Below are 14,109 nucleotides of genomic sequence, written 5' to 3' on the forward strand. Positions count from 1 at the left end.
TGGGCTTGCGCCCGGCTACCTTCGCCGGTTTCGACTTCTCTCCCGCCTTAGGCGCCGCTTTTGGCGCCGGCTGGCGGGGTGGCGGCATTAGCTCAGTGGCAGCGTCCGCACTCTGCGATCTCTGTTTGATCAGTTTCCGCAGATGTTTCTTCTGCCTCCTTACTGCTGCCTTGCGCTCCTTTTCGCTGTCACTTTCACTCATGTCAACGAGTGTCTATGCCAGGGTCTCGCTTGTGGCAGTCTTAGCGCTCCATGCACGAGGTGTCTGGAACTCCAATTCTGGCGCGCTAAGCGCGGGGTCACTGTCTTGTGACCCAAGGGCCTCCGACTGCCCTTGTGTTGAGAGTTCGTCATGACACGAGGTGTCAGACTCGCTCCCCGAATGGTCGGTGTGATGACTCTGCGACGGCCCACCGGTTCCATCGGGACAAGGGTGTTCGAGAGAATCCATGTGTTTCCCACGATCAGCTAGGGATATAAGTGGTCCACCCAGGTGTGGTCCCGCTCACCTGGGTAATCCTTATACAACAGAGGGTCGGCCGGTCCTCTGAGGTGGCTGAGTCATGATTGTTCACAACTCGACAGCCTTGCGCCTCATAGCCGCCAGCTAATGCAGAGGGTGAGGGGTGATTATAGAGATTGTCCTTCTCTTACCCAGGCAGTTAAGCCAAGACTCCGGTCCAAAACCCGCATGACGTTCCACTGAGCGACTCACAGTGGTCTTTGAAATGCGTGTCTCAGATTACGGCTGTCGCTGGTAGCACTTGCCAGCTCTGGGCTTGGGCACCCCGGGTTTGCGAGGCCCGTATGGCGGCTGCAATAGCCTCAGTCCCTGTGGTTGTGGTCTTAGACCACTTAGTAGCATCCTCCTTGGGCAACTCCTGGTGAGTTCCGCATTGCAGAGGCCGCTGCCGGCCTCCCCTTCGCAGTCATACATGGAGGAATCCTCCGAGCGAGGCGGAATCGTCGTCCGCATTGCATCTTCTGAAAGGCAAAAGGCAGTTCGCAGTCAATGCCCTTCCCCACTCGTGGACAGAGGCCCGCTTCCGCATTAACTCCTCCATGGTGAGAGACTTTATTTCTGCAGGAACGGTTACCGCCCATACTCCCTACTGTGCTCTGCGCGCCAACCGCGTGCACCGACCACAGCCAACATTGCGTTTAGCTGGATGGCGCCGCTAAGTTGTCCGGACGCGGCCGGCCGAACCGGGCGCAGCCGGGCCAGTGCCCGCCGCCGGCATGGCAGCGAGAGCGGACCATCAGTCGGTGACCGACCGCCCGCCTCGCGCCAGCCAGCAGCGCGCGCACCGTCCAACCCCACCCGACCCAGCACGGCGCAGCCGACACGGTGGCGCAGCAGCGCGCATTCCGCCTAGCGGACGACCCCCGACGCTACACCGCCCACACTACGCCCAGCCCGACGGTTGCCGGGCGGACAGGTGTGAGGCCGGCGCCGCAGCGGGAACTCGCCACAAGCGAGCCGCGCGAAGCGCACCGCCGTGCGCGCAAGTCCAGCTCACCGCGCGCCGACTACGTCGACGCGCGTGGCTGCACGCACACATCCTACATACGAGCTTGGATACTAAAGAGTTCGACACCTACTAGCGCTCGCAGTAGTTAGAGACGCGCGCTCAGCTTGGACAGGCCGGTGTTCGGTCTGTCTGCTTCAACGCGTGCGCCTCCTTGTGGGGAGTCTAACTCCCGTGGCACTTGTGTCATGGAGCCATGCGTCCCGCGGCCAACAGGTCGACCGCAGAAACTCATCGTTCCTAACTGTGAGGAATGAGTTCCGTAGCGCACACAGGCAGAGACGGAAACACGGCCCCGCAGAGAGACACTGTACATGTCAGACTTGCGCCCCAACAAGTTTGCAACCTCTGCAGGTGACATACTTAGCACGACTAGTGCATCGTGAAATGTCTTTACGTAAAAGCGGCGCCCGCCGCACTCCGGCCGTAGCCGGGGCGCAGCAGGCGCCGCCAACGTAAAAGCGGAGCCGAAGCGCGGCAAGCGCCGCCATAGCAAAGGCGGCGCCCGCCACATCCCGGGCGGAGCCTAAGCGCAGCAAGCGCCACCAAAGCAAAAGCGGCGCCCGCCGCACCCCAGACGGAGCCGAAGCACACCAAGCGCCGCCACAGCAAGTAAGTGCCATTCGCCAGTGAGCAAGGAGACTAGACCCGAGGGTCCGACACCTTAGCGCCCACGGCGAGCAGATGTGCGAGACTCGGCTTGGAGGGGCCAGTTGCCCAGTCCCTCTGCGTCTACGTCTGCACCCTGCACGGGAGTCGCCCTTCTCTCATTGGTTTCACCAGTTGCCCGGCTCACGTCTCACACCACGGGAAGGTTGAGAGATCGGACATTTAGCGGCCTTCGTCAGACAGGTATAGGGATAATGTTCAATGTTTTTTTTAATGTTTTTTTGCTACATACAAAACCCACTTACTGACAATTTAGCGTGGGCGTATATATAACTAAACAATACTACAGCACAACATGTGGTTACAATTTTATATAATCAAAAAACTACAAATAAAAGAGCATCCTGCTCACAAAATGCAAAATACAAAATATTACGTCCTCTTAGCCTCTCCAGGCTAATCCCAGAGAGTTGCCCGTCCCTAGCCACAGGGAGGCGGGCCGCTACTAACTGACGAAACCACTTTACAAGAACAATCCGTCCCTGCACCACCCATTTTGATAGCAATTCTACACATACTCGTCTATCTATAGAAGTACATTGTACAAATTTACAAGTCTGTTGTGCTAATGTTCAAATTGTTCATATCCTGATCGGAAGAGGCAGCTCACACCGACACAAGACGGTAACTCAGATGGAAGTTGCATCTACCAGGTCCTCTTTCCGATCGCCATCCCATTAGCGGCCAGACCCCAGGCGGTCCGACAGAAGTCGCCAAACCTAGGGCGAACTCAGTTTGTACGCCTTTATCTTGTACATCAGAGTTGTGTCATGGTTCGTTAGATTGGTTCCAGTGCCTATCGTAAAAATAGGCTCTGAGCGTCACGTGATACAGCGTTCACTAGTTTAGAAAAGATCTGGAAACTGTCCCTATTATTAATTATTTCATTTACTTCATGTGTCGGTAAGAGCTGCCTCTCCACTGAGGCAGCCTGGTTATAGATCGGAGAATTATAATTAGTAACGCATCAATGGGACTGGTGCCAAAGGCACCCACACCCCGTATCAGCACATTTCTCTGTATTCTTCTGATCTGCATCGCTGACCTCACCAGGATTAACCTGTGGGCACACACACTTGCTCCATACCCAACCACAGGAGCCAGTAGACAGTTATGATACATATGAATGGCCTTTGCAGGTAAGTGAAAACGTCTTTGCCCGATTGTAATCAACTTGTTAAACAGGGCCATAGACGTAGTGGCCACTTGCTCAATATGCTCTGTGAAATTCCATCTTTCATCTAGGTAAACTCCTAGGAATCTTGCAAATCTCTTCCTAAAGACTGCCACATTGTTGATTCATACAATAGGATCTCTGTTAAGATAGTCTTTGAGTATCATATACAATGATTTCTGAGGTGCCACCATCAGTTTAGATTGTCTGCACCAGCTGAGCAATATAGCAACGGCCTCTTTTGAACCTTCTACAATAGCCATGCAACTGTTCCCTTCAACAAGTACCACAAGATCGTCCGCATAGGCGACTACCTCTAACACTGAAGCATCCCTCTGCAAGGTGGTCAGCAGAGGCTCCATCGCTACATCCCAAAACGCTGGGCCCAACACTGATCCCTGTGGACAACTCCGTGATATCCGCTTGGATACCACAGTGCCGGGGGCAGTAATCCTAGCAAGCTTTCCATCACAGTAGGCCCCCAGACAACCATACAGCGGACCAGGACACCCCATCTCCTGAAGGCGGGACAAGAGCGCCAGCCACCACAGGTTATCAAAGGCCCCTGAGATGTCCACCATGATCAACAGAACATATTTCGCACTGGCTGAGTGGACAGTCCGAGCAACCTCGTTGATCGTGTCTTGTGTGGAGCGACCCTTTCGGAACCCAAACTGCTGATCACTCATACCATACAACACTCGTTGACTTTGCAGTCTATCAGCCAGAAACTTCCCAAAGGACTTGCCCAGAACGTCTAATAAACAAATTGGTCTATACGACTTTGCCAGTTGTGGGTCCTTTTCAGGACCCTTTCTTGATTATGACCACCTCTGTGATCTTCCATTGGTTTGGGTATACACCACGTTCCAAGCAAACATTATATATCTTGGCAAGCACAGGAGCCAGGTGTGGGGCCAGGAACTGCAAGATCTCAGCTGGAATGTGATCCGGGCCACGCACCTTGTGTCTTGCAAATGTATGAACTGCAGCCATCACCTCCTCAGCAGAGAAGGGGTAAACTGCTGCCGCATTAACATTTTGCTCCAGCAGTCCTCGGCGTATTCCCCGCTGCTCCTCAGTGTCTTCCGCATCTAAATCATCAGGCAGCAAGGTCTCTGTCTCCTCCCAGGTCGTGGTGTGACTCCCTCCGTCCAATCGCAGGGTGGAGAGCATGGTTGGAGACCTGATTTCCTCCCGGACCAGTATATAGGGGACGCCCCAAGGGTCCATCCCCAACTGGTCCTTTACAAATGTCTCCCAGGACTGCCTACTCGTAGACTGTACCATATTAACATATCTTTCTTTTAGCCTTCTATATATTCTTCGGTAATACAGCCTCGTGTCCTAGGCAAAACCCCTCTGATAGTTGCGCCGGGTCTGCCTGACAGACCACTTAAGCGTGGTCAATTCAGGGGACCACAGAGTTGCCTGTTTACGGACGTATCTCGCAACGCGAGGAACAGAAACAGCAATAGCTGTTTCGATGGAAGGCAACAGGTCTCCCACAGCACCATCCACTTCTACAATTTCCGTGTCCAGCTCTGGAGGATGAAACTCCTGCGCCAGTCTATTCCAATTGGTCTTAGTATAATTATAACGTTCGACTAAGTCCCCGAGATCTTCCGCAACTCTGTCTCATAGTCGAAGAATATGCAATTATGATCGCTAATTGTAACATTTTCAGAGACACACCACTGGAGCACGTGGGGCGCAGCACCCAGAGTAGCTAATATTACATCAATATTGGAGACCGCAGCAGCCCTTCCATAGAAGGTAGGTGGATGCCCAGGTTGATTCAAAACTATCAAATGTGCCTCCATTATTAAATCTTCCAACTCTGAGTCCCGATCGTCCCGCTTCAGGCTGAACCACATCAGGGACTTAGCGCTTGTGTCCATGCAGGTTATAATTGACTGGCCTACTAAAGCCCTTAGATCCTACTTGAGCTGGTCCAAAAATATAACAATGTCCTGTGGAAATACAATACACGTTCACAATATATAATATGTGTGTCAACATATTTGTCTGGACCACAGTAATATGCTCGTTACAAAATTGAGTCAATACAGTTGTTCGTTCTGATTAACTTGTTTAACACAACAACAGCACACGTGGGGTTCTCACCAGAGAACACCACCTGCGCGGCCGCCGGAAAACCTGGGATTCGACCAGCGCAGGAGGCTGGTTCCTGAATCATGATAATATCCAGCTGTTCTTCTTCTGCCACTTTGCGCAATTCCTGCGTAACCATATGGCTATGCATAGCATTAATTTGCAACATCCTGAATATCCCCATCACCCGGGGGGATAGAAGACGTGCAAGTGACTGGCGGGCCAAGGCTTCGAAAGGTCAGTAACATTTCGACCGTACATCTTTACCATATCGTTAAAGATCTTTTCAATGTCAAATTTACGACCACGCCTTTCAAAAACCTTCACGACTAATTCGTGTAATTTATCAGACTCCGGCGGAATGTTTGCAGCAGATAGTTGAATACAATCAACGTCCTCCAGAGCCGGATACGTAACGTCTTCGCCATTAGGGTGTCCCTTCCTAACCAACTGCCTCAGTGCCGTGGTTAGTAACAAAGGGTCCTCGAGACTTGACAACCGCACCAAATCCTCCAGATCTTTGTAAACATTCTTAGGGTTTACTTGATTATACAATTTCCCTCCACCAGCTTTTTCTACTTTGTCTACTTTGACTGCACTACTTTTATTTACACTATTTACATTTCCATCTCCATAATAATTACTGCCACCACCTCCTACTACAAGAGCAGTAACCTGTGGGGCATCTTTATCTTCCTTGGAGCCCTTCGTTGATTCTTCTTTCACAGAGGTCGACGGCTGAATCGACAGGTGGTTAACAACCGCCTCCAGATCATCCTCCATCTGAACTCCAGTCTCCATCGACAGGCGGCCGGCAGACCCCGAGAAACATCAGGACCTGCCAGCGAACCTGTGGAAAGAGCTTTTGATATTAGTTTCCCCCGCTCTGAAACCCCTTTGATTTTGATTGTGGATTTCTTTTTCGGCACCTTAATGGTCACCATAATCAGTTCTTTCGATTATTCTATCAAGTAACATTTTGTAAGTGGGACAGTCCTTGACTCCCCCACACTTACACTCTCTCTTGCTGCAAGTTATACATATTGGTGGGCGATCCTTACGTGTACAATACTTCCTATCATGTCCAGTCTGCCCACAATGGGCACAGATGACTTGAGTTTCCGTACAAAACTTGTTAGTATGATTTAAGTCATACCATTTGGTACATAGAGGTACCGCAAGGTAGTCTTTAACGTTAAAAGCTGAATATCCTACGTATAGCCTTCCTATTCTTGTCAGAAGTTTCCACAGCTCGGGAGAAACTTTCACCACGTGGTGAACTGTCAGTTTCTCCCGTGGGCCAACTTTGAATTTCAGCTTAAATTGCTTGTCAAATTCAACACAGGTCATCGAAACGTCAAAATTTTGAGTATATATATAGCGTCCAGCAGATCATCCACACTCAAGTGAGTTGGAACGTCGTACAAGCACATAAGCGGCCGACGTTTCCGCGGATGCTCACATTTAACTTTCTCTGCCAGTTGAGGATTTGTGAGTATCTTTGCACTATCTTCTTGGGTTGCAGTTTCTACAATAAGAACATTTTTTGTGGTCCTAACGCTATTAATCTTCATTTTATCCCATTTCGGGTTGACACATTTCTCGAACACCGACTTCACAGCCCGTATATCTTCACCTGACTTAGACTTAATAAACACTGTGGAGACAGTTTTCTGTATATTCTTTTACATAGTTTCCTTTGCCGACGGCACTTTGCCCACAAGGGCAGCTGCAACCGCAGCATAAGATTTCGCAGTGACTGGCTGACTTCTCAAGCGCTCATTATCTCTTTCGAGTTCCATAACGCGTCCCTCTAATTGGGAGTGAGCTATCGCCCAACTCGCCACAAGGTCTCTAATATTATTTATGGCATAATTGACAATTTTTCCCATTTTTAATGCTTGAACCTAATAACTTCAAGAATCTCGTATGTCGCTCAGCGACAGACAAATTTTCCGCGATCTCGCTATCGAGCAAATCCTCACTCTCTATATTCTCCGCCATATTGACATATTAGAGAGTGAAAAATGGAGGCCCATCTCTTTCCCCAGACCGGCCTCTCTGGCACAGGGGGAGGCTCAATGCAGCTCACTCACCGATCCCGCCCCTTGACCAAGAACTCTCAACAACTGAACTGCTAGGTTTAGCGCACCATTGGAACAGTGCACTAGTCCTCTTTGACAGCTGCATCATCGAAGTTTTCTCCCGCTCTCTTACCGGCGAATGCGCCCCGCATTCCAGGAGAGTGGATTCACCCTCCGTCCTTTGCCCCCTGCTAGGCCGAGTTTCCACCAAAAGGCTGAAGACCCGGTCCTACTCAGGTGCCGGGCCGGTCCCCCAGACGTTCAGGGGTCTGGACCCATCTAACCTAACCGGGGACATGTCACCACGCCCCGGCTTGGCGGATCATCCCCCGTCATTCCAGGGGCAAGGCAGGTGACCTTCACCGACTTGGTCCAGGATCCCGTCGTGACAAATGCAGCCGCCGGAACCGGTGTACAAGATATTCAGCACCCCGTCGCACCCCTGCCCTTTGGTCGCCCGAAGGCTTAACAGCTCTACCACAAGAAGGCAGACAGGGGCACTTGGGAAGGAGAGGCTAAGATGGTCGAGATGCATCCTTGCCCCACTGCCTATTTCCAACCATGAGCCCACATAAACCGCGGACCCACAGCATGAGATAGCCGGAGCTATAGGTATAGGAACAAATTTTTTTTTTCAAATTTTGTGAAACATACATAACCCACTACCTGACACTTTTGAGTGGGTGTATTAAGACTAACTAACTCTGCTATTAGTACTACAGAAGTGGTTTATTAATGCATGCACACAATCCATTTATTAAGCAACGTTGTGCTATATGTGAATCATCCGCCTCTTAGCCTCTCTGGAATCATCCCTAGCCATTTGGAGGCGGGCCACTACTACTAGAAGAAACGACTGTTTTATTCCCCCCACCACCATACTGATCTAACTACAACTACTAGTTACTACAATTCAAAGACTTAAACAAACGTAGTATTTACATATTTACAATTGTGCATTATATCTGAAGCGCATTCACCCTCTTCCAAGGTAGGCTCACTGGGCCTCCCTTGAGATTTTATTCACAAATTTTGTGAAATTGCTGAACAATTCGCCATTTGTCAATATTTCATTTATATTCCTTGTTTGCAGAAGCTGTCTCTCAACTGATACAACCTGTTCATATATTGGACACTCAAACACTGTGTGTTGTGGCCATCCTTCGTGGGCACCACAGTCACACTCCGGTGTTGGGCTTTTCCCTATTTTATGCAAGTACGTGGGATAGGGACCGTGGCCTGTAAGGAAGTGAACTAGGCTCTGTGAGGCCTTCAATATCTTGTTCTTGAGTCTTTCCCTTGCTGTGGGTAGAAACCCATGGACTCTACGGCCTGTACTGGACCCATCCCATTCGCCCTGCCAAATGTCAAGCATTTTTTCTCGAATGGCTTTAACGCTTACCAGAGGACTGCTCATTATATTTTGCGCCATGTCGATGTTTTGTTTGTGCAGCCCGTAGAAGGCTGTGTGCTGCCTTATTGTCAGGTCTAGTCGACATAGACCCATGATAACCAACAGTGCATCTGATGGACTTGTGTTGAATGCTCCAATGCATCTCAACAGGACGTTCCTCTGTATTCACCTGACAGCAGTGGCAGGCCGCACCAGAGCTAACCTGTGGGCCCACACACAGGATGCGTGCCCTACTATTGGTGCCAATATGCTGTTATGATAGATGTTTATTGCTTTTGATGGCAAATGAAATCTTCTTTGTCCAATTGATATTATCTTATTGAACAGAACTAAGGACTTTGTCGTTATTTGCTCAATATGCGGAATGAAACTCCAATTGTCATCTAGATGTACCCCTAAGTAACGGGCATATCTCTGTCGCGACACTGCCTGGCCATTAATTCTGACTATTGGGTCCCTATTTAACCTGCCTTTTAAAGGCATATACAGCGATTTTTGTGGTGCAATAGACATTTTAGTCTTCTCACACCGGTTTGTTAACAGATCAATAGCCAGTCGTGACTGATCATCGATCACATTGCGAGTATCACCTTCCACTATGTAAGGGGTCCACAGGCCCTTACTATAACTTTGCACTTGGCGCAGGTCGATAGGACGAACAACCGATTGTGACGTGTAGAGAGAGCGAGTGTCGAGTTGCGCCAGAGTGGTTGGCGGGTATATGTGTGTGAAGGCCATTGTTGAAATACAGGGTTTTGACGGAGAAGGCTGTCGCCATCGCCGTGGTTAGACCCCTATGTACTAGATAAATACCGGGAAAGTGAAGAAGTATCATTACGAAAGCGATCAGTGACGTTACTAGTGCCGATATTTGGTTTCGCGTCTACTGCGCCGGCCTAACCTTGAATTGCAGTGTTGGATGCAGTGATGGATTAGCGTGTGACGATAATGGAAAATGAAGAAAGCCTGTGCTGACATTAGCCGTAATTAGATATGTATGACGAAGGCAACGGCTATCTCCTTTTTGTGTTTTGAGAAGAATATAAGTTCGTAATTAGTAAAACTGTGTTGGTGTTCCTCATTACCAGACATTCAGTATTATAGTATTGAGCAGAATGAACTGGAATGTAACAACTTCCGTAGCAGTCAATTCCGATTGCCAGCCCCATTAGGTTCACGGTCGTGTTAATAATAAATATTGGACTGCTATTCGATCAGATTAGGTCGGGATAAAAAACTGAGGTGTTACAACTAGAATCATGAGATCATCCACATAAGCAACGACACCCAGAACTGCAGTATCTCCCTGCAGGACGTTCAACAGTGATTCCGTGTTGATATCACAGAAAATGGGACCACACACCGATCCCTGGGGACAACCACTGGATATTATCTTAGATACGACGGCTCCAGGAGCCGTTATTTTAGCAGTTCTTCCATCATAGTAGGCCTCCAGACAGCCATACAGCAGCTGTGGGCACCCAATCTTTCTTAGGCGAGAGAAGAGTGCCGGCCACCACAGCTTATCGAAGGCCCCTGAGATGTCTATCATTATGCCAAGAACATACATTGATGTAGCAGAGTGAACAATCCGGCATACCTCATTGGTCGCATCCTGAGTGGAGCAACACTTTTGGAATCCGAAGTGCCTATCACTCATACCGTGCAGAGTTCGGTGACTCAAGAGTCGGTCAGCCAGCAACTTCTCAAATGCCTTGCCCATCACATCCAGCAGACAGAGAGGCCGATAGGATTTCAGCATCGTGGGATCCTTATCAGGGCCTTTTCTGATAATTACAACTTCTGCAGTTTTCCACTTTAATGGATTTTGGCGTATGGGATATCACTCTTCATGAAATGTAAGATATAGGGGTGGACTACAACTTAGGCGTGCGGGAAAAGTCCGCCCTGCATCTGCTGGAGTTGCGAGTTGGGTGGTGGGGGTGGGGCATGTACCGGTTCGGGTGGAGTGGTTGTCAGTCGGCCACTTGTTACGGCACGGCCACTGGAGTTGTGGCACCTGTGGTGGACAGATGGTGCAGGCTTTGTGCCTAGGGTCGTAAAATGGGCACTGTGGGTCACATCGACGTCATAGTCGGCGAGGCGTCTCATTGATAGCAGTTTCGTCGTTGGAGGTGGAGTGGAGGAGGTGATGGTTCGAGAGACTAGCAGATGGCGGTATTGTGTGCTCGATATGGTGGACGTAGTGTTGTCAGATTCTCGTAGATGGAGGTATAGCATGTGGTTTCGTCATATTTGGATAGATGGAGATACTGTCTTTCGGTAGTATGATGGGCGTAGTTTCGTTGGATTCCTATAGATGGAGGTATCGTTTCTGGCTGCATGTGAAAGTAGTTTAGTCACATTCTCAAAGATGGTATTGTTGTGCCTGTGGGTTGTATTGTCGACGTCGTTGCGTCAGAGTCCGACAGGTGGCAGTATGGTGTCGTCACGAAATAGGCAAGCATGTGGCGTGGGTATTTCACAGATGGTGGAATTGTCTGTTTTTGGGATGTTTCTTGTGGACGTCGATGTCGTGACTACGAGAGGGCCCGCACAAATGCGTTGTGTCTGTAACATACGTCGGTGCCGTGTGACAATTATTTATTTATTTATTTAAATTTGTTATGTATTTATGAGTGTTATTTATTTGGTTTATTTATTCATTTCCTTATTTATTTATTTATGTACTGTTTGTTTATTTTGTGATTTCCCTTATGTGCGCACGAATGTGCTGATAGTACTGCGTTTCCTTTCTATTACGTTTATTGTCTAGCTGCCTAAAGCCTCTACACAACGTCCTCACTTTGCCCTCTGCAGGCGACGCTCCCCTACGGACTTATCACCATTCACACTAACCGCCCCTTGGACTTGCCAACGACACACCCTATCCCAAGTCTATTTCCTCACAAAACATCATGTGTTATTATATTTTATTTCACATCCATAATCGAAAGGTATTGCCGATCACCATACTGTGGTATACGCAATGTTACCACACATCGCTGGGGCCGACGAAAACGCGCCATTGCCTGCCAGGCACCGCGACCACCGCACTACACCCACCCGACACCGCTGCCTCCACGCGACGCTCCGACCAGTGGGCCGACACCGCCCGTCTGGCACCCCTACCGGCAGACAAAGCGATACGCTGTAGCGCGGCAGAACACAGCGCGCCCTGCCGCCGCCGCCGCCTGCCCGCCACTCCCGCGCGCACGGATGCGGCACCCTTTGTAGCGCCCACGCCAGTGGCAAGGGTCCCCCAAACCGATACGCCTAAGCCTGCTACACCCAATGCAGCGCCCACCACCCAAACCGATACTCCCAGAGATACGAAACACCAAATAGAAGCAAGGGGGCACACCTGCCCCTGGCGCCCAGCAGAACGGCACGGCACGCGACCGCCATGGGGATCTCATCTCGCGACAAGACGAATCCCCCAAGCTAGGGCTGAGTCTCAACAGATCTCAGCGTAGCAACTGCTCTACCGAGTGCAACACCCTGACCGGTACCTAAGTCGTCTACAGACGATTCCGAGTCCCGACATCGAAATATAGACACCCATGGTCGACCGGTAGAGGCAGGGCAGCGCCGGAAACAGATCCCAGACAGCGCCACCCGAGTGCCCCATCCGGCAAACAAGTTGGGCCCGTACAGCGCGGCGCCACGTGGGTCGACCGTGCCTAGTAATGTCACATACTTTCGAGCCTTTCGACCCTCGGGACTCCTTAGCGATATCGTTGCCCCAATGGCTGAATGGGATTCGGCCTTAGACGAACAGGCTTAATCCCATGGATGATAGCTTCGCACCACCGGCCGCTCGGCCGAGTACGTGAACCAAATGTCCGAACATGCGGTTCCTCTCGTACTGAGCAGGATTACTATCGCAACGACACGGTCATCAATAAGGTAAAACTAACCTGTCTCGCGATGGTCTAAACCCAGCTCATGTTCCCTATTGGTGGGTGAACAATCCGACGCTTGTCGAATTCTGCTTCCAATGATAGGAACAGCTGACATCGAAGGATCAAAAAGTGACATCGCTTTGAACGCTTGGCCGCCACAAGCCAGTTATCCCTATGGTAACTTTTCTGACACCTCTTGCTGGAAACTCTCTAAGCCAAAAGGATCGATAGGTCGTGCTTTCGCAGTCCCTTTGTGTACTGAACATCGGGATCAAGCCAGTTTTTGCCCTTTTGCACTACACGAGGTTTCTGTCCTCACTGCGCTGGCATTAGGACACCTGTGTTATTCTTTGACAGATGTATCACTCCAGGTAAACTCCCCGCCTGGCAGTGTCCTCGAATTGGATCAAGCGAGGCAGTAAACTGCGCCACACACGCGGACGCGCCGACGCACACGGGACGCACGGCATGCGCAGGCTTGCACCCACATGCACCACACACTGTGGCGCATGGACACGGAGCCGTGGCGCGAACGCAACCCTAACACGCTTGGCTCGAGAACACCATGACGCCGGGTTGTTATACCACGACGCATGCGCTCCACCTAGCCGAGTAAGTAAAGAAACAATGAAAGTAGCGGTATTTGACCGGCGATGTTGCCATCTCACACTTATGCTACACCTCTCATGTCACCTCACAGTGCCAGACTGGAGTCAAGCTCAACAGGGTCTTCTTTCCCCACTAATTTTTCCAAGCCCATTCCCTTGGCGGTGGTTTCGCTAGATAGTAGATAGAGAAATTTTTTTTCATTTATTGCTTCTTAAAAAGCAGGCTATTTACAGAAAAAACTACAGAGAAACCCACCGTCTAGTATCTATGGTGGATTGTACTGCTACTACAATATGTAGTGTTAGTGGCACTCATGGTCTCTTAGCCGGAGTGAGAACTTCTAGATGGTCATAAAAGTTCTCACACCGTTGCTCATCCCTAGCCACGTGGAGGTGGACCAGATTTCTTGCACGGTGTGCCACTAACCTTCCTCTGTTTATTATTCCGTTTTTTGTATATACTGTTAATACAGAGAAAAACTAAAAACAATTTAGAAAAATTGAAATTTAAGAAATATATAAAATCAAAGAAGATTAAAATTTACACGAGATAATTTATAAACTTAAGATCTTCTTCTGTAGCAGATGGCCAAAGCAAAAATGACTAAAAC

This window comes from Schistocerca serialis, chromosome 4 (assembly GCF_023864345.2).
Source record: "Schistocerca serialis cubense isolate TAMUIC-IGC-003099 chromosome 4, iqSchSeri2.2, whole genome shotgun sequence".
Classification (NCBI taxonomy): domain Eukaryota; kingdom Metazoa; phylum Arthropoda; class Insecta; order Orthoptera; family Acrididae; genus Schistocerca; species Schistocerca serialis.